Here is a 20,653-nt window from a genome sequence, read left to right as displayed (position 1 = left end):
CAACATTTAGACCACCAAATATTTCAGAGATTTTCAGAGATTTTCTCTTTGACCATATTGTCTGGAAGACTTCAAAGGCATACATTTTCAGTATAGTTCTCCAGGTGGCATGTAAGATGTTGATGTGACCAATTAATGAGTAGTTACTCTGATGGAGACATAATTAATAAAATTAAGACTACTAATATTGAACTACCATAACCGTTAATTCACTATTATTACTCAGTAAACAATCAGTACTCTTTGGTAGATAATAGGAATGATTTAGGTGTCAATGCAGCACTACTCATTAGTTCCTGCTTAGTGCCTGTATAGTTACCTATTAACTACCGAACAGTACTGTAAAATATTACCCCTTTTTCCAGTGTAATGGGTATGGACAGAGGAACAGACTTTTAGTTTTTAGAAACACTTCCACATATGAATAAGTGAATATGTGTCACGATTCATGGATGTCGGACGCAAACGCTAATAACACAGACAGGAGCTACTCTTAAAGCTTACTATAATCAAACAGAAACAGACAGACTTGCAGCAATGACGGTGGAAAGGATGCGATGACAATAGTTGAAACGACAGACTAGACTTGGAAAACATGACACGGGAAAACAAACGAGAAACAGCAGAGACAGACTAAAGAGCTAAACAATACAATACTAATGACCGATAACCAGGAAATGACACAAGGAAACTTAAATACATGACACAGACGAGACACACATGGAACAGATAACGAGGGGGGTGGATCACCAAACAGACTGACAAGGACGAGGGCGGAGACACGAACAATAACAAACAGAGCCATGTGCTAAGAGAGCACATAACAGGGAAAACAAATACAGGACGTGACAATATGATAAAATTGCAAAACTTTCAAGACATTTCTGTCTGTCCGTCCAAGAAAACACTGTACTGTTGGGCGGAGCTCTGATAAACACAATGTGAATGGTGTTGGACAAAAATGGTGGGGCAAAGTGAATCTCTTTCTACTCTCAGACCGCATCTCTTGAACACACTGTCATTAAAGGGCTTAAAGTATTTAAGGCTCAGGGCAGGAACTAGAACTTTGTGAGACTGCTCTGTAATTGGTGGCTTTGAAAAGATAAATTAATGCTGTGTTTGATATTCCTAAGGAAGTTTACTTTTCCTGGGAAGCCTACTGGTTGACCTCCAGTCTAGATTTGTATTTTTGTGATCTAAATTTTTAAGACTTGGATTTATAGGTCAGACTTTTTTTTTTTTAAATCAACTTTTTTTATATGAATTTTTATCTGAAAATGTATGTGACTTATTCAAATCTGAGTATTTCATCACCTCAAAATTTCAAGTTTATCAAATGACATACAAATATAATTTGAATACAAATATAATTCAAATATGAAAAATTCTGACAAATGTAATTCAAATATACAAAATTCAGATTCAAATATTTATGTCATTGATTTAGCTCCATAGAATGGTGTGTCTGAGGCAGGAGCATCGGAATGCAGGTCATAGTGGACCTGCCTACCTGGGGCCATCCTTAGTTGGGGGTCCTCCATCGGCCTCAGAAATAAATTTATTTTGTTTCTAAATGTTATGCTTTCTGAAATACATTAAATCAGACAGCATGTTTTGTGGCAAGTTCTCTTTATCTGCACATTGTGTTCTTCCACCCACCCCACCCATGCCTCACCCCTGACTTACAAGCAAAAATAGGTTTGATCTTCCTGCATGCATATCCATTGCGGAACTTCTGTGTTGTGTATTTGGGAGTAGTTCTCAGTGCTGACTAGGGATGGGCGGTATCCACATATTTTATACTGTAATACTGTCTCAAAATATTATCTCAGTATACGATTACCGTGGGGAGAGGGTGCTCTGTCAGGCTGCGCTGAGCCTTATATCTTAGAGAAATCAAACTGTCCAATTAGGAAACAACACTTATTGTGAATCAATTTCACCTGCTGTTTTGCAAATGAAACAGACAACACAGAACAGACAACAACAGAAATGAGAGGCAGAGTCTGAAGACATTGAGAATGTTCTGCTACCTGCAACATCCTCCAGCATGACTGGTTTGGCAGTGGGTCAGTAATGGTGTGGGGAGGCATTTCTCATGTGCTAGACAGAGTTAACCTGACTGCAAATTGGTACCAGGATGAGATCCTAAGACCCATCGTGAGACCATATTCTGGTGCAGTGGGCCATGGGTTCCTTCTGATGCATGCTAGGACAATACTAGGCCTCATGAGGCTGATGTGTGTCAGCAGTTCCTGCATGATAAAGGCATTGATGCTATGGACTGGCTTGCCTGCTCCCCAGACCTAAATCCAATTGAGCACATCTGGGACATCATCCACCAACACCATGTTGCACTATAGATTGTCCAGGGGTTGACTGATAGTTTAATCCAAGCCTGGGAGGAAATCCCTCATGAGAACATCCACCGCCTCATCAGGAGCATGCCCAGGTGTTGTAGGGAGTTGTGTTATTTTGTTCTCAATGCATTCCACTATATAATGAGTAGATTTTCCATTGGAATATTTCATAAACTGAGGTTAGGATGTGTTATTTTAGTGTTCCCTTTATTTTTTTGAGCAGTGTATTATAGAGCAAAATCACACAATGCTACCGGTTACTACCATACAGTAACATTTGTCTTTACTCTAGAACTACTCACAGCAGCAACTAATACCTCACTAATACAGCCAGTTTGTAGTAGATGTTAAGTTCTTTCTGAGTTTGAATGTTCTGTTCCACCTTAAAAGCTGGCAGAATGTTACGTTCAAAGTGTCTAAAATCCTCATCTTCAGCCTGATAACTGTTTGTTGCCACAGCAGCATATAACGAGTAATGGTAAAATTTAACACTCTAATACCTGCATGTGAGTGATGTACTAAAGGCAATAAAGTGATTTTATAAAGCTTGATACTACTTACACATAATGCTTACTCTGGCTTGTGCAGGTGCTTAATGAGGCACAGCAAGTCATTGTCATGACCGGGTGGACTGAAGGAGGCAGACGCAAACGCCATAACACAGCAGATTTATTTTATTAAATGATAACCAACAGAGATACTTAAACAGAGAGACCTAGACAGGGATACTCAGAGAGAGACATCAACTGTTCTCTGCTACATCAAGAAATGTGTGGACAATGTAACAGTGGGCAAAAACATCAGGGTTTACCTAAACCAAAAACCCTGGATGACAAGAGGTTCGAAATTTCCTTAACTGTAATATCGCATTCAGGTCAGGGGACAGAGCCTTGTACAGCGTTGCAAGAACAAACCTGAAGAGAGGCATCAAGGAGCCCAAGATTGCCTATAAGTGGAAAATTGAGGACCAGTTTACCAACAACGACCCACATCAGGTTTGACAGGGCATTCAACACATCACCAACCACAAGTCCAGAAACTACATGGCTGTAGAGGGTGAAGCTTAACTTAACTGTTTCTTTGCTCGCTATGAGGTGGGAGCGGTGGAGACAAACACAAGACCTCCACCAGTCTCCAATAACCACATGCTCATGGTGCAAGAACAAGAGGCGAGATGTGTATTTAAAGCAGTGAACCCCAGGAAAGCTGCTGGTCCAGATGGTGTGACAGGATAGGTTCTGAAAATATGCACAGCCAACTCTGTGGCATTTTCACCAAAATCTTCAACCTGTCCCTGTCAAAACCCATCAAACCACCATGTCTGAAGTCTGCCACCATCATTCCGCTGCCAAAAAAGAACACCATCAGTAACCTCAATGACTACTGTACAGTCACACTTACACCGGTTATAATAATGAAGTGGTTCAAGAGTGGTTCTACAGCACAAACGAGCCACTCTCCCTCCCAGATTCGACCCACATCAGTATGCCTACGAAGCAAACAGGTCCACTGAGGATGCTTTCAATACTGCTCTTCACACAGCACTCATACACTTGGAACACCAGGTGAGTTATTTGAGGATCCCACCTGCATCTGGATTAAGGACTTTTTAACAAACCACAACCAGTCTGTTAGATTAGGCCGACATCATTCCTCCAGGGTAACACTCAGCACTGGAGCGCCACAAGGCTGCATGCTGAGTCGTCTCCTTTACGCACCCACAACTGTATCCCCACCCACTCCAGCAACACAACCATCAAGTTCATGGATGACAGGGTTCATATCTGGTGGGGACGAGACTGCCTAAAGGGATGAAGTCCAGGGAATGGCTGAGTGTTGGGCAGAGAACAATATCTCCCTGAACATCTCCAAAACAAAAGAACTGGTTATAGACTTCTGGAGGAAATGAATAGACCCCACACAGCTCTTCATAAATAGGGACTGCGTGGAAAGATTCCCTTTCTTCAGATTTCTGGGTATGCACATCTCTGAAGATATCTCCTGAACCACCAACATCAAAGCTGTTGTTAAAAAGGCACAGCAGAGACTATGTCCTGAGAATTCTCAGGAAAAACAACCTTCAGGAGAAGCTGCTGGTGTCCTGCTACCACTGTGCCATTGAGAGTGTGCTGACCTACTGCATCTCAGCATAGTACAGCAGCTGCTCAGTGGCAGAAAGGAGAGCACTACAGAGAGTGATCAACACGGCCCGGAAGATCATCAGCTGCCCACTGCCCAGTCTGGATGACCTGTGCAGCTCCCGCTGCCTCAGCAGGGCATCCAACATACTGAAAGACTCATCCCACCCTGGACACCATCTTTTCCAACAGCTGCCCTCTGGAAAATTCTTCAGGTCCATCACATCCAGGACAGACTGAAAAATAGTTTTTACCCCAGTGCTGTAATGGAACTGAACACTGTAACCACATGCACATGAATCTCTTAAGCCTCTCAGGGCTTGTGCAATACACTGCAAACACACTCACATTGATCTCTTAATCTACTCAGGGCCTGCGCAATAATCTGTTATTTTTTATTGTATATATTTTTCATACTGCCAATGTCTTACAGTTGTGTATTATACTTATGTTTACTGTATGTTTTTAAGCACCTTAAGGTTTGCTGCTCAATTTTGTTGCACTCTGTGCAATGACAATAAAGGCTATCTATATTTCTATCTACTTAGACAGGGATACTTAGACAGAGAGACCTAGACAGGGTTACTTAGAGAGACCTAGACAGGGATACTTAGATAAAGAGACTTAGATAAAAAGACTTAAATAGAGAAACCTAGACAGAGACTTGGATAGGGACCCTTAGACATAAAATGAAACAGACAGATACAAGAAATGTACAAAAGGTAATGTCTACCACAGAAACACTGAAACAAGGGAACTTAAATACACACAAGGACACCTGCGACTGATATCGAGGGGGCAGGATTACAGAGGAGACACAGGTGGGAACACTAATGACAGGGCAGGGATAAGGGAGGTGACAGGAACAAAACAATAACAGAGCCATGTGCTCAAGGAAACAAGACATTTCCACCTAAAGTGATCAGAAACAGCAAAAATATTCCCCACCTATAGAGCAATACTAGAGCAATATCCCCATTTCGGTATATCTTTCTGAGTCTGGAAGTTTCTCTGTTGTCTAAAAAAACACTCCAGATACTTCTGCCATAAGCACGCACACAAAGAGAGAGAGAGAGAGAGAGACTAGCTTACTGGTAAGGTCAGTGGTGCTGGGAGATAGGACAGTGAGTGTTTAAACAAGTAAGCGGCCATATTGTTATGGTTGATCAGTGTATGGTTGATATAAACAAAAGTAACAAAATTTACATTGTAATTTCTGGGAAATCAAGTGGTAGATTCTAAGTTCCCAATTGTTACACTTTTTTGCTGTACATAAATCTTAGTACAAGAAGGAACGGCTCAGTAATATGTACTAATTTTATGGAGAAGTTACACTGTAAGTATGTAAGTATGAGTATAACATTCTAAAATATGGGCTGATTTATAAAGTGTTACCAAATGTCTTTATTTTCTGTCAACGGTAAAACAAAAACTGATTATTTAATCCATACATATTTCCTTTATTAATTTTATATAGTTTAACAGAAAGTCTACAATGTTTACACTTGTCTTGTTAAGAAATAACATGTCTTTTCTAGTATACGCTAACTACAGGCTGCCAGCCAATAGTTTGAGAGAACTACATGAGTGTAAAATATTTTTAAAACAGTATAATTATCTACTGGCAAATAAAGAATATTGCCACAAATACTCAATAAACACTTATTTTCTCTAACGTAAAACCAGTTTCCTACGTGCATGTGGTATAAACAGCTTCTTTGATTACAGCTACAGCATTATGGTAAGATGTTATTCACATTTTCCACCACATGTCATACTTTTACAAAAAACTTTTTTTTTTTTATAATTTCTAGTTTTTAGTGATAATGTACATGTGAATAAGTCATGATGATACTTAATGAGATATGTTAGCAGTATCATTACTAAAATATATTAAGACTCTTAGAAGGCCTATCCCATTACAAGGACAGAAATTTACAGCGGTATAGTATTATTAATAATACTGTTGTTTGTTTTCTACTTTGTTTCCAGTAATTGGGGACTTATTCAGAAAACCTATATATCACATTGGGAGCATATCAGAAAGTAGGTTTATAGTTGTTAACTTTTGCTGAATTAATTTCCTTTGAGAAAATGGCACTTCAGAAGATTTGGAAAACCGAGGGTTATAGCAATCTCTTTGGTGAACCTAATTTCAGCAGCACAGATGGAAATAATATCACAAGTTTGAAGACATCAGAAAACAACAACATCTGGGCACCTGCAAGTCTAAGGGAAGTTAACTTGTTGCTATGGTTACATGCCTTTTCCATGCACCTGTGACAGCAAACAGACTGAAGTCTCCTGTGTTGCATGTTTGACATGATTTAAAGTAGCAGTTTGAAGTAGACGTCTGATAAAATGTCAGCCAGCCAGCCAGCCAGACACACAGACAGTAATCTGTGATTACCAGAAATGTTTGAAAAGGACAAAATCTGCTGAGCAACAGCACACTCAATAAATCTCTGAAGTGCTACCTTTCATTTTTCTCTCTTTCACATTGGCACCTAAACTGAATGGCTTTACAATGTAGAGAAATTGCTTGTTCAGGTGCCAGGGGCTTTTGGAATGTAAAAAGTGGATAAACACACATTCACACATCTTTGGAGGTTTCTGGAGGTGTGTGAAATCATGATCCCCTTTTATGTTTAAATAGAGTTTTAACATATATCAGATGTCTATCTTTCTAGTTTAGGACTGCATTCAATCTCTGGCTAAGTGTTATCAAGGTACTGAGTTTTGCACTAACCATACACTAATCAACCATAACATTGTAACCCCTTCTATGTCCAATACATTAGGACAGGGCCCCAAGTTTTTTATACTAAAGTTTCCCAGTATATTTTTTTAGCAGCTGTTTTAATTAATTACCCTGTGCAGTAAGTGGCGAAATGTTCCCAGAAATTATGAGACTAAATATTAAATTATTTCAATTTATTAAAAAATTTTTAGAAACATAAATGAGTAGCTCTGAATTAGAAAGTATTTTCTGTAAACAAAATAGATTTTATAAGATATAAGATATGCAATTTGGGAAAAAAAATACAAATATATACGTATAGGAATAATGCTCCTCTCGCCTAGAGAGGATGTGTGTCAGGATCACGGGGCGGACTGACAGAGGTGGATGCACTCGCTAAAACACAGTACTTCATTAACGAAATATAACAAAACAAAGAGACTTTAACAGAAAGACAGCAAACAGGGAGCCAAGCAGGCTAAACTGAACAGACAGACTAAAGAGATAACCAGACTACAAAACGAAACAACGACAGAGGAAATGAAACGACAACATGAAACGACGACATGGAAAACAATGACGGAAAAACAGCAGAGACAGACAGACTTGAAAACATAACAGGGACCGAAAACAGTACAATGGCCGACACACGGGAGAGACACAAGGGAATTTAAATACCAGACACAGACAAGACACACCTGGAACAGATAATGAGAGGGCAGGGTAACAAATGAGACACAGACGAGGAGGCGGAACAAAGGCAGGACTAGGGCAACACCAAACAGAGCCATGCGCTGAGAGAGCACATGGCAGGGAAAACAGACATGACAGGACGAGGGCGTGACAATATGACTGGGTACACTCAGTAGTAAGCTAAGTACAGATATATATAACGCACTTGACGGCATGTAAACTACATAGCTCAGTACTGAGGCAGATTTCACTGAGACCATATCATTTAGCATTCAGAAAAATATATACAAAAGTCGGCTGGAAAATAAATTCAATAAACCCCCTCAGTTGCAGGCCTGATAGAATTATTTTGGCTGGGGGTTCATGCTCACCACTGCAGTGATACTGACATGGTGGTGGCCGATTTTGACACGTGAAAAAAAATGCACATCAATTTTGTAAACAAACACACGTTAATGGTGTCCTTCTGTCACGTATCATTTGGCGGACTGACGGAAGCGGACGCACTTGCTAAAACACAGGGTTTTTTAATATCGAAATATAACAAACAACAAGACTTAAACAGAACGAAAACAAACAGGGAGCAAAGCAGGCTAAATTAAACACGGTGAACTAAACAGGGCAAACTGGACTGACAGACTAAAGAGTTAACAAAATAACGGCAGAGGAAAAGAAACTGCAACAGGAAACAACGACTAGGAAAACAAACACAGAGAAACTGTGGAGACAGACGGACAGACTAGAAAACATGACCGACTATAGAAATGTGAAATGTACGACAAACAGGACGTGAGACAAGAGGGCTTAAATACTGACACAAACGAGACACACCTGGACAGATAACGAGGAGGACGGGTTAACACATGACACGGACGAGGAGGCGGAACAAAGGCGGAGACAAGGATTTAAAAAAAACATAGCCATGTGCTAAAAGCACATGACCGGGAAAAACAGACATGACGAGATGAGGGCGTGACAGATGCCCCCCCCCCATGAACTCCTAAACCTCCCAGGAGTTGGCACAGGAGAGGGCACGGAAAACAAAACCACGGAAGACAAGACTCAAGACTAGACAGGAACAGACACAGGAACTGGGGACATGACAGGACCGGATAAATGAGATGGGACATGACAGGAGACTGACAAAGGGGGGCAACAAGAGACTGAAAAAGAGACGAGAACGGACTGGACAGGACGGGAGTGGACACATGAGACTTGACGGGAGACTGGACAGGGTTTTTGACATTGGACATGACACTGGATGGGAACAGGGACTGGACAGAAGACGGGACAGGTGCCAGGACTTGAGACAAGACAGAGGGTTGAAAGGGAGACTGGACTGGAGACAAGACAGGTGACTGAACGCTGGACGGATACGGAGACTGGACATGACTAACAGGGGACTGAACATGAGACAGGACAGAGGGTTGAAACGGGGACTGGACAGGAGACGGGACTTGAGACAGGACAGAGGGTTGGAACGGGGACTGGACATGAGGCAGGACAGATGACAGGACTGGTTGCTGGGAATGGATGGGAGCAGAGACTGGTGACGAGACAGGGGACAAGGCACTGGACCGGACAGAAACGTTAGACTGGACAGGGGTATGTGACTGGACAGAAGACAGGACAGGTGAAATGACACTAGACTGCAACGGGGACTGGACTGGAGAGGGGACAGAAGGTTGAAACAGGGACTGGACTGGACATGGGACAAGACAGAGGGTTGAAACGGGGACTTGACCGGAGACGGGACATGAGACTGGACAGGGGGTTGAAACAGAGACTGGACAGGACTGACAGGGGACTGGACAGGACTCACAGGGGACTGTACTGGACTTGGCAGGGGAACAGGGACCAAGACATTCAAGGGGACAGACACGAATACAGTGACAGGGACAGGGACAGAGACAAAGGCAGACACAGGCACTGGGACAAGGACAGAGACAGGAACCAGAACAGGGGCAGACAAGGGAACCAATATAACAGGGGGATGCCCAAGACTGGCAAATGTTTGTGGGGCAGTCTGAGAAGCCAGCCTGGGCACAACTCTAGGGACATGACCAGGAGCGGCCGGGGCCACAGTCACGGGGACAGGAGCGGCAGTAGCCACAGTCACGGGGACAGGAGCGGCCGTAGCCACAGTCACGGGGACAGGAGCGGCCGTAGCCACAGTCACGGGGACAGGAGCGGCCGTAGCCACAGTCACGGGGACAGGAGCGGCCGTAGCCACAGTCACGGGGACAGGAGCGGCCGAGGGAGCCGCACTCACAGAGACAGGAGCGGCCGAGGGAGCCGCACTCACAGAGAGAGGAGAACCTGCGACGTCGTCCACGGAGACAGGGGAACCTGCGACGTCATCCACGGAGACAGGGGAACCTGCGACGTCATCCACGGAGACAGGGGGACCTGCGACGACGTCCACGGAGGCAGGGGGACCTGCGACGACGTCCACGGAGGCAGGGGGACCTGCGACGACCTCCACGGAGGCAGGGGGACCTGCGACGACCTCCACGGAGGCAGGGGGACCTGCGACGACGTCCACGGAGGCAGGGGGACCTGCGACGACGTCCACGGAGGCAGGAGAAACTGCGACGACGTCCATGGAGGCAGAGGAATCTGCGACGTCGTCCACGGAGACAGGAGACACTGCAACAACGTCCATGGAGGCAGAGGAATCTGCGACGTCGTCCACGGAGACATGAAAGGCGGGCGTCGCGCTCGCGAAGACAGGAGAGGCGCGTGCCGCGCTCACGAAGACAGGCGCGGCAGGAGGCGCCGCGTTCACAAGGACAGGAGCGGCCGTTGGCGCCACGTTCATGAAGACAGGAGCGGCTGGAGGCGCCGCTTTTACGAGGACAGGGGTTTGTGCTGCTCGCCGGGCTCGCGCTGGAGCTGTAGAGGGTTTAGGGGGTTTCACAGGCGCACCCATTAGATCCCTCAGAGGTGCGCCCCTGTTAGCCCCACCTCCGTCGTCCTGAGGTTGGAGGCTAACAGCCCCTACCCTTAACCCCCCCCCCCCAAAAAATTTCCCCGGACCTAAGGGGGTAATCCACCGTCGAGGGGGGGACTCTAGCACGCTTCTTCCGCCGACTCTTTCGACTCCCGCTGGCGCAACTACTCGATTCACGAGTCGACTCCTCCGGTAGAGGATTCGGAACAGCGCCAGGAAGGAGCTGGAGCTGGCGACTCCATTCCGAGGCCGCTTTCAAAACCTCCCCCACAGGATCTTTGGGGCCTGTATGGAATGGAGTCCGGCGAATGGCACACCCCTTGAGGTAATAGTCCGTGCTAGCTGCGTCCATGTATAGGTCGTACATTCTGTCACTGATCACTTGGCGGACTGACGGAAGCGGACGCACTTGCTAAAACACAGGGTTTTTTAATATCGAAATATAACAAACAACAAGACTTAAACAGAACGAAAACAAACAGGGAGCAAAGCAGGCTAAATTAAACACGGTGAACTAAACAGGGCAAACTGGACTGACAGACTAAAGAGTTAACAAAATAACGGCAGAGGAAAAGAAACTGCAACAGGAAACAACAACTAGGAAAACAAACACGGAGAAACTGTGGAGACAGACAGACAGACTAGAAAACACGACCGACTATAGAAATGTGAAATGTACGACAAACAGGACGTGAGACAAGAGGGCTTAAATACTGACAGAAACGAGACACACCTGGACAGATAACAAGGAGGACGGGTTAACACATGACACGGACGAGGAGGCGGAACAAAGGCGGAGACAAGGACATAAACAAAACATAGCCATGTGCTAAAAGCACATGACCGGGGAAAACAGACATGACGAGACGAGGGCGTGACACCTTCACACAGACTCCAAAACTGAAGTCAGATTTAGAATTAGACAGACTAATCAGAGCGCCATTATCATGGTTACAGACAAAACAAATAAACAGAAAGACAAATGAACAGCTTGTGTTGTTTGTAACAGAACACAAAACTTAAAAAATAACCAATTCGCTGAGAACTAAAATGCGGAGGTTAAAAAATATATAATCCCTTTTAATGAGAGGAGCAACACACCTCAATCTCCCCCAGTAACTTTTGGAAACACTGCTGAACTCCCTTTTTTTTTAAACTGGGGCAAATTCAGTGTGTCATTTACTTGTTTAAAGTGTTTAAAGTAAAATGACAAATTCATCATTGTTCCTATTAAGTAAATCAGTTTATTTTTCCTCTTCCAGTGTCTTCCCCTGATTTCACATCAGAAGCAGTGTTAAAATTGTACTGCGATAAAAATTGCATCCATTTTTTATGGGCATAAAAATCGCACTTGGTTTGAAAAGGCCTTTAGTGTGTGTTATATTGATATAAGTGGATCAGACACAGCAGTGCCCCAGGATATTTTTTAAGTCTCCACTCACTCTCCATACTATTAGACATACCTACCTTGTTAGTCCAGCTTGTAAATGTAACATGGGTTGGACTTTTGGCTTCTGCCCACAGGACAATGTTAGTGACTGGATATTTTTCACTGGTGGACTATTCTCAATGCAGTGAGAATATCAAAATCAGTGGCACTGAGGGGATTAAAAACACCAGATGCACTGCTGTGTCTGATCCACCGATACCATCTCAACATAAAATAACATACTTACACACCACCTACACTACCACATCAGGGTCACTACAACTATGACACTCACAAAGTGATGTCCTGTTTGTGAATTAGTTTTATTATCTTTTTGAATGTCTTGGTGTAATATAAACTGAACTCCTTTAAGTACCTGCAAGTTAATAGGTTGTTATCATAGTGATTGACCAGTAGGGGGAATCACTGTGTTGCGGAGTACTTGCTGTCCTCAGTGTATTATCATTTGTATCCCTTTTACAGGTGAGAAATGTGAGAATATCACACAAGCCTCATGTTAACTGACTTGGTACAGAGTACAGATATAAATAAGTGTATGGTTTAAATTGAAGTGAAGGAAGTTTATAATCATTTAGTAACTGACTGTATGTGCCGTTGTAGTGTAGCATGCTGAATGTGCATTCATTTCTAATAAAAGAAATGTGACTTTTTGGGACTTTAATACTTAGAATCTAAATGGTCAACTTCAGAGACATCTCCAGTTCCCCCAACTCAGATTGGAATCTGAGATAACACCCAGAGAGTGTCGTAAACCAACACTCCAGGTCATGTTTATGACACAAGGTCTCAAAGTGTCAAGAGAGGAATATTTGGTGATGGCAGAGACACTCCAAGGATCAACTTATGCTCTCTGTAAAACTGATTAATCAAGAACTTTTCAAACCATGTAATGAAACCTTACTTCCCATTGGTTTAAAACAGTTTGAAGTTGCATATGGGATAGGACTGTGTAAAATAAATTCCAGTTAGACCAAACATGAGTTTATGAGTTTATATATACATGAGTTTAAATTTACCTTTTTGTATAAACATATGTAGGAACCAAGGTCGTCGCATACCCTGTGGGTTATTTAGTTAAGGTTTATGCAAAACATGGTTTTGTCTGAATGATATTACTTTGTGTTAAATCTTGGATACTCAGTCAACAGGAGTCTTTGTCTTGTCAAGTGTTGTAAATTTTATGTGATGTCACATGTTCCAAAATCTGGTTTAAAATCCAGTGGGGTGGAAATTCTTACTCTCTTAGGCTTGGCTCTTGCTCTCCAGCTCTTTAACATTTCAGCCCAGACAGAACAAACCCAGAAAAGAGAAAGAAAATGTAGAGAGAGAGAGAGAGAGAGAGACGGAAAGAGGAGGGGTGGAATGAAGGAAAAATTTAAATTCACCCAAGGGTGAATCAGCTTCCAGTCATTAAGCTCTGCTAAGACAGCCCAGAAATTCCAACAGATGTTTTATCTCTATTTCTAGTAGTAATATTAGAAAGCTATAGTTTAAATCCAGCAAAGCTCAATGCTTTCTGGTATGGTTTTATAAGAATTGGTTAAATTGTTATCCTCTCATGCATTTCTCTCTTGCTCTATAACTTGGTGTATGTTATATAAATCGTCCACAGTCATTTGTAATTCATATAAACAGACAAATTTTCTAATATACAAGTTCTAGTCTTTTGGACTAAACATGAAATATGAATGGTGCTAAATGCTTAGCTTTTACTGTATATGTCGCAGCTGGGTAATGATTTCTAGTGTTTATCACTAACTGGACTACATGCATTTTAAATACATAATTATTGTTGAGGTAGAGGCTTGTTGTAAGAGACACATTTTCATCATCATCATCTTTTTTTTGACGCTTAACCCATTTCAGGGTCATAGTGGCAACAGGGTGAGTAAAGAAGCCCAGGTATCTGTCTCCCACAACTTTCACCAGCTCCTCCTGTGGGATCCCCAGGCATTCCAAGGCCAGATGGGAGATATAATCCCTCCAGCGTGTCCTAGGTCTACCCAGAGCCTCCTTTCAGTTGAATGTGCCTGAAATACCTCCAGTGGGAGGCATCCAGGAGCCATCATTATCAGATGCCCGAAGCACCTCAGCTGACTCCTTTCAATGTGAAGGAGCAGTGATTCTATTCTGAGCTCCTCCCTAATCACTGAGCTCCTCACATGTTTACAGAGAGTTCGCCCAGCAACACGTCAGAGAAAATTCATTTCAGCGGCTTGCATCCGCAATCTAGTTTTTCCAGTCATTACCCAGAGAGTGGGTATGTTGATTGACTGGTAAACTGAGAGTTTTGCTTTATGGCTCAGCTCTCTCTTCACCATGGTGGTCCAGTACAGTGACTGCATCACTGCAGACACCTAACCTACAGTCAACCTCACAACCACTCTTCCCATCACTTGTGAACAAGATCCTGAGATATTTGAACTCCTTCACTTGGGGTAGGTTCTCATCCCCTACGCATATGAGATAACCATGATTCAGAAGACATGAGTATGAGCTCGCTGTTGGTATTGAGGGATATACTTTTATACTTTTATACATTTTTCGGTGCCATAACATTACTACTCCATCAGCTTACACTGACGCATGTATTGAGCCACATCCAATCACTGATGTCACTCAAAAAAAAAAAAACTAACAGCACACATAAAATAACAGTCAGGGCAAAAGAACAGCCTAGTCCATCCAGTGCAGCTAATAATAACAGACAATTCATATGAAGAATTACAAAGAATATTAACAAGCTATGAGGAGCTAGGTAGGAAATTCAGTGAAAGCATTATTATATCCATGCCACAGTCATCTGACAGTACACAGACTTTGACGCATAACATTAGAAGTCAAAATTCAGATATGCCAGATAAATACCACACATGCAACATGATAGGCTATTTTCCCTAAGAGACCTTTCTTACCTGCATCATATGGAGTTTAAAATATAGGATGGTCAGATTGGCCTTGGTTCAGTTATCATCTTGCTGCGACATTTACAAGCAGATTGAAAAGGGTGTCTGAGAGAACTTCAGTGAGTCTGAGATAGTTGTAGTGTGATATGGTGAATGTGTATTAATTTCTAATAAGGAATGTGACATTGAGATTTTCGGCAAGAACTGTCTCCAAACTGGTGCCTGAAAGTCTGTGTCAGAGAGTCATAAAACTGACACTATAGGCCCTTTTAAGGACAGTTTACAACACAGGGTCTTGGAGGGTCATGCAACTCTTCTCAAATGCAGAATGCAGAGAGACACACAGACTCAACCTTGATTAAAACTGTCTTCTCACACATTTTGAAAGATTGTTAAACAAAATGATCATATTCCTTAATTCCTTGGTTTATCTGATGGACAAGTTGCCTATGGGCACAATTGTTTGAAATTAATTCCATTTGGACAATCAAAATAGGTGGGATTAATTTACATGTGTTTAAAGTCATTTTTGTTTTATATGAATTTATGTAGAACCAAGGTAGCCACATACTGTGTGTTATCTGGTCAAAAATTATGAAACATTGTTTGTCTGAATGATATTGTTTTGTGTTAACATTTAATCTATTATATTGCAAAAGTATGATTCAGAATCCTGGGACATTTTTTCAAAAAGGGATGGTCTTCAAGCCTTTGTCTTGTCAAGGGTCATACATTTTATGTGATGTCACTACCAAGGTACAGGAAGCCAATCAGGAGCCAGAGAGGCTCCAATCCTCAATCTTTGAGACCCAATCAGGGCTTCAAGGCAGGTTTTCTAAATTCTGGTTAAAAAGCCAGTGGCACCAAATGAGAAAGGCTTCAGACTTGTGGTTTCTTCTTTTCACACCTTTGCTTCACTTCACACTTTTTCTATTTTAGCCTTTTTCAAGGCTAAAGAGGGAAATGACTCAGGTTTTGAAATGACCCTGCAGGCACCTCTGCAGGCGTCAGACTCTCATGGTTTTCTTAAATAGTCTTGGGCCCCTCAAGCAGGGTCCAGATGAAACAGACATTTTATTTTAATTTTATCTCTAGTAGAATTTAGGGTAATTATCATAGAGAAACTACCTAATATATTAATCTCCCTGTTCCCTCATGTATCGCTGCAATCCATTTCATTATAAGAATGTATAATCAATATTCATTATTTGATATTATTATTAATAAACCAGTTGTGTGATAAAACCAATCCTTGGTTATTTGTGTGTACATGTTTCTCGTATGGAATTATTCCTTCTAGCTCAGATTCAATTTCAGAGCAGGCAATGAGCATAATTCATTAATAATAATTTATTCTAGCTAATTCTGCTGTATAATATGTGAAGATGGCCTACTTGTCCAAGCTAAAATGGACAGGTAAAGACACTACATATTATTTAATGACTCCCAAACAAGGAGCATATCCAAAATGAATAAAATAATTAATTATTAATCAAATAATAATTAATTATCCTTGACACCGCTATGTAGTGCTTATGCCACCACAATGTGTGCATAATATTTCCACTACATAGCTGAATGTGTGTTAAGGATAGTGAAACATGGGAATGTCAAGGACATGTTGATGAACAAAAATGACATGACAGTTATAGAACTAAAGATGTTCTGAAATCACACTTAGGAGAAAAGAAGACTACAGAACTACTTCAAGACCTAATGTGTGTGAAATAGTATGACTCTGAAACACCTCAACAGTTCCTGAACTGAAACAAAAAGTTCTCTTTGCATCAAAACAGATTGACGCTTACATGAAATATATCCCAGATACAAAGCTATAAACCAAACAAAGCTATTATACAGTGCAACCTGAATGGGTTGTCTGTGGCCACCTTATTGGACATGGGGGGTGCCTAGTACTTGCCTAGACCCCTCACTGAGCTTATAGAAGGCAGTGGAAACTGGAAGTGTATGCAGTAAATCGTGACCTTATACCATTTGAAGGTTGGGTGGCTATCACAGTTAATCTTCCCTGTACAGAGGATCCTGGTCTGTCTATAAATGTTCGTTTCTTAGTGAGTCACCTACCACTGGAAAGGCTTTTGCTGGGGTTAATGGGCTTGAAGAACTGAATCAGGGCCAATGATTGGTAACCCAGATAGTGATGCAAAGACTTTTTTCAGGCTGTGAATCCCAAATATTCCCCTGAATTCCAGCAAGGTTTTGTTGTTCCTGCTGGAACGGTAGCATGGGTGAAATGCAGGCTTCCAAACAACATAGATGTAACTCAATCCTTAGTGCTTTATGACCTACAATGCACAGCTGGATCCACTGGATGTCAGGGATAGCCTGTTAGAGAAACCAAATCAGGAAAAATCCATATGTTGCAGTACCTATAGGGAACCATACTAAGCATGACATTATTCTTCCTTGAAGATCAGTAATGGGTTTCCTTCAGCAAATAGAGAAAATTATCCAGAATGACACAATCCAGGAACATGCATCCAAGATTGGGAGACATACTGTTGCAACTACACTTATTGATGGGAATCCTATGACACAGCTGTGGCATCCACCAGTAAACATTGCCCATGTAGATCTAAGACAAGTGATAGTCAAACAGATATTGTATGAGGAATCTGCAGTTTTTGTGTGCAGCAGTAGTGATGTAGGATGCATTCCAAGCTTACAAATGCCCATAAACTTAAAAGACTGTGTACCTGTACAATGTACATACTCTTTGATACCAAAACCTCTATTTATGGAAGTTAAAGAATATATACAGGATATTTTGGCAAAGCAGTGGGTAGTCAAATCCAAATCTCCATACTCTGCTCCTATTGTCTGTGTTCGCAAAAAGAGGGACACTTCACGTCTATGTTGACTATAATCTCCTTAATCAAAAGACGGTTCCAGATAAGCACCCCTTCCCCCGAATAGGAGACCTCATTAACACACTTGGTGGTTATTCATGGTTGAGTATTTTGGACCAAGGGAAGGCATATCATCATTCCAGTGGAGCATGGTGAAGATGTTGGATGCTCTTAGGGATCAGTGTTGCATCCCATATATTGATGTTCTTTGCTATGCTAGGTCATTCAAGTGTGATCTTTTCCAACAAGAGGTCAGGTATGTGGGTTGTCTGATGTCTGCTGAAGGGGTGAGGATTTATCCCAGAGTCTTGGAGACTGTGTTCTGTCTGAATGACAAGGTACCACAATCTGTTGGTGATGTCAGAAAGATGCTGGGTTTTCTAAGTTATTACAGATAATATATTCAAGATTTTTCATGGATTGCCAGACCACTATACTAGTTTCTTCAAGTGAAAGCAGGGGCCCCAGGCCAGTTAATCACAAGAAAAACCAAAAGCCCACAGTTCAAGAATCGCTGCTGAATGGACTAGTGAGCATCATGCCACACTAGAATGGCTTATTGGCATGCTGGTAACACCCCCAGTGTTGGCATACCCTGTTTTCAATTTGCCATTTACACTGCACACAAATGCATCTGAGGAAGGCTTTGTTGCTGTCCTGTACTAACGTCAGGGTGGAAAAATGTGAGCAATAGTATATGGTGACACCAGCTGAGAAAAACTACAGACTGCACAGTGGCAAACTTGAATTCTTGGCACTAAAATGCATGGTTTGCAAAAAGTTTCAGGATTATTTTTTTTTTCAGTGTGTGTCAGAATCACGGGGCGGACTGACAGAGGCGGACGCACTCGCTAAAACACAGTACTTCATTAACGAAATATAACAAAACAAAGAGACTTTAACAGAAAGACAACAAACAGTGAGCCAAGCAGGCTAAACTAGACACGGGGAGCTAAACAGGGCAAACAGGACAGACAGACTAACGAGATAACCAGACTACAATACGAAACAACAACAGAGGAAATGAAACGACAACATAAAACGACGACATGGAAAACAATGATAGAATCAGCGGCGACAGACAGACTTGATAACATGACAGACTTTATAACATGGACCGAAACAGTACAAGAATGAATGACTGACAAGAGGAAGTGATACAAGGGGACTTAAATACTAAACACAGACGAGACGCACCTGAGACAGATAATGAGAGGGCAGGGTAACAAATGAGACAAAGACGAGGAGGCAGAACAAAGGCGGGACTAAGGCGAAGACATGGACAACAACAAACAGAGCCATGTGCTCTCTTAGGGAAAACAGACATGACAGGACGAGGGCGTGACACTCATTAGTTAGAAGAACTGAACCGTTTGTCTGTGAACAGTGCTATTTCAGTTTTTTAGCAATGACACAGCCATACATATGAGCTTGAAAGCAGCAGAGAGCACCCAAACTTTACTACAAGCCGTTTTTTTCTCTATCAGCTGAAATCTGTGCCTTTGCACATTTACAAAAAATTACCGTCAGCTTCACAAATCCATCCCATGAATATATACTGTATGGGCCAATTACTAAAATATCAAAACCTTTAATTTATGTTTATTTTGCAGTAATTTAATTTTTTGGACTATGGGTTTAAGATATTTAGATTCCATGAGATAGTTTCTGTAATATTTAGTTTTAAACTAGATAATTTAATGTTTCTTATGTGTTAGTTCATAGTGGTACTGTAGCGTCAGTATAAAGAGGTACTGTCTCTTTAAGAAATGTGCTGTGGGGAGGGAAAGCGGTGATTAGCGAGTTAGGAGGAAAAAAGTTTTTGCTTGGAGCTAAAGGCTGTGGAAGCTCACGGTTTTCTTACCGTAGCCATCGTTTTTGTTTGATAATTGTAAAGTGGAAACGTGTTAATAAAGTTTGTTTTTTCTTGTAAAACATTCTTCAGTGGAAAATGGATAATTATCAAAATGAACGACGTGGCACGATTAAACCAATGCTTCACCTTTGCTAAAGGGTTTGCCTCTACATATACTGAAGCATCATGAATTACCATTGATGCTAATCAGTGCCAAACATTTTTCAGAAAAATGTGGCAAAAATTTTCCACTTATCAAAAAAGTGGAAAAAAGTCATATCTTCTTGGAGCTCTGCGCTCAGTGCGAAAACAAAGCCATGTGGATTTGTTTATATGAGTAAAATGAGTGTTATCGCACATCATAATTATCCGATGTAGAGCGGCCGGATTTTCATGCTATTATCATTTGAATATGAATGGGTGGGCCATCAAGGGTCACTGTCTGAATCTCAGAGAGACGTGCCTTTTGTTACTTATCTTTCTATAAAACCAGGTAAAAATACATTTGTTTTCAACCTCCATATATTTGAAAAATAGACCATTTAAGGTTTCTGGGGGTATGATTATTATGTTTCTAGGAGAAAAACTCAGAGTTATGTGTTTTGGCGCAAGTTCTGATTTATCCTGCCAGCAGGAACGCAGACGCCAGAGACTTAAGCTTGCCTGTACTTATAAAATAAGTTAGAGG

This window comes from Hoplias malabaricus, chromosome 3 (assembly GCF_029633855.1).
Source record: "Hoplias malabaricus isolate fHopMal1 chromosome 3, fHopMal1.hap1, whole genome shotgun sequence".
Lineage (NCBI taxonomy): Eukaryota > Metazoa > Chordata > Actinopteri > Characiformes > Erythrinidae > Hoplias > Hoplias malabaricus.
This window is presented reverse-complemented; position numbering follows the sequence as displayed.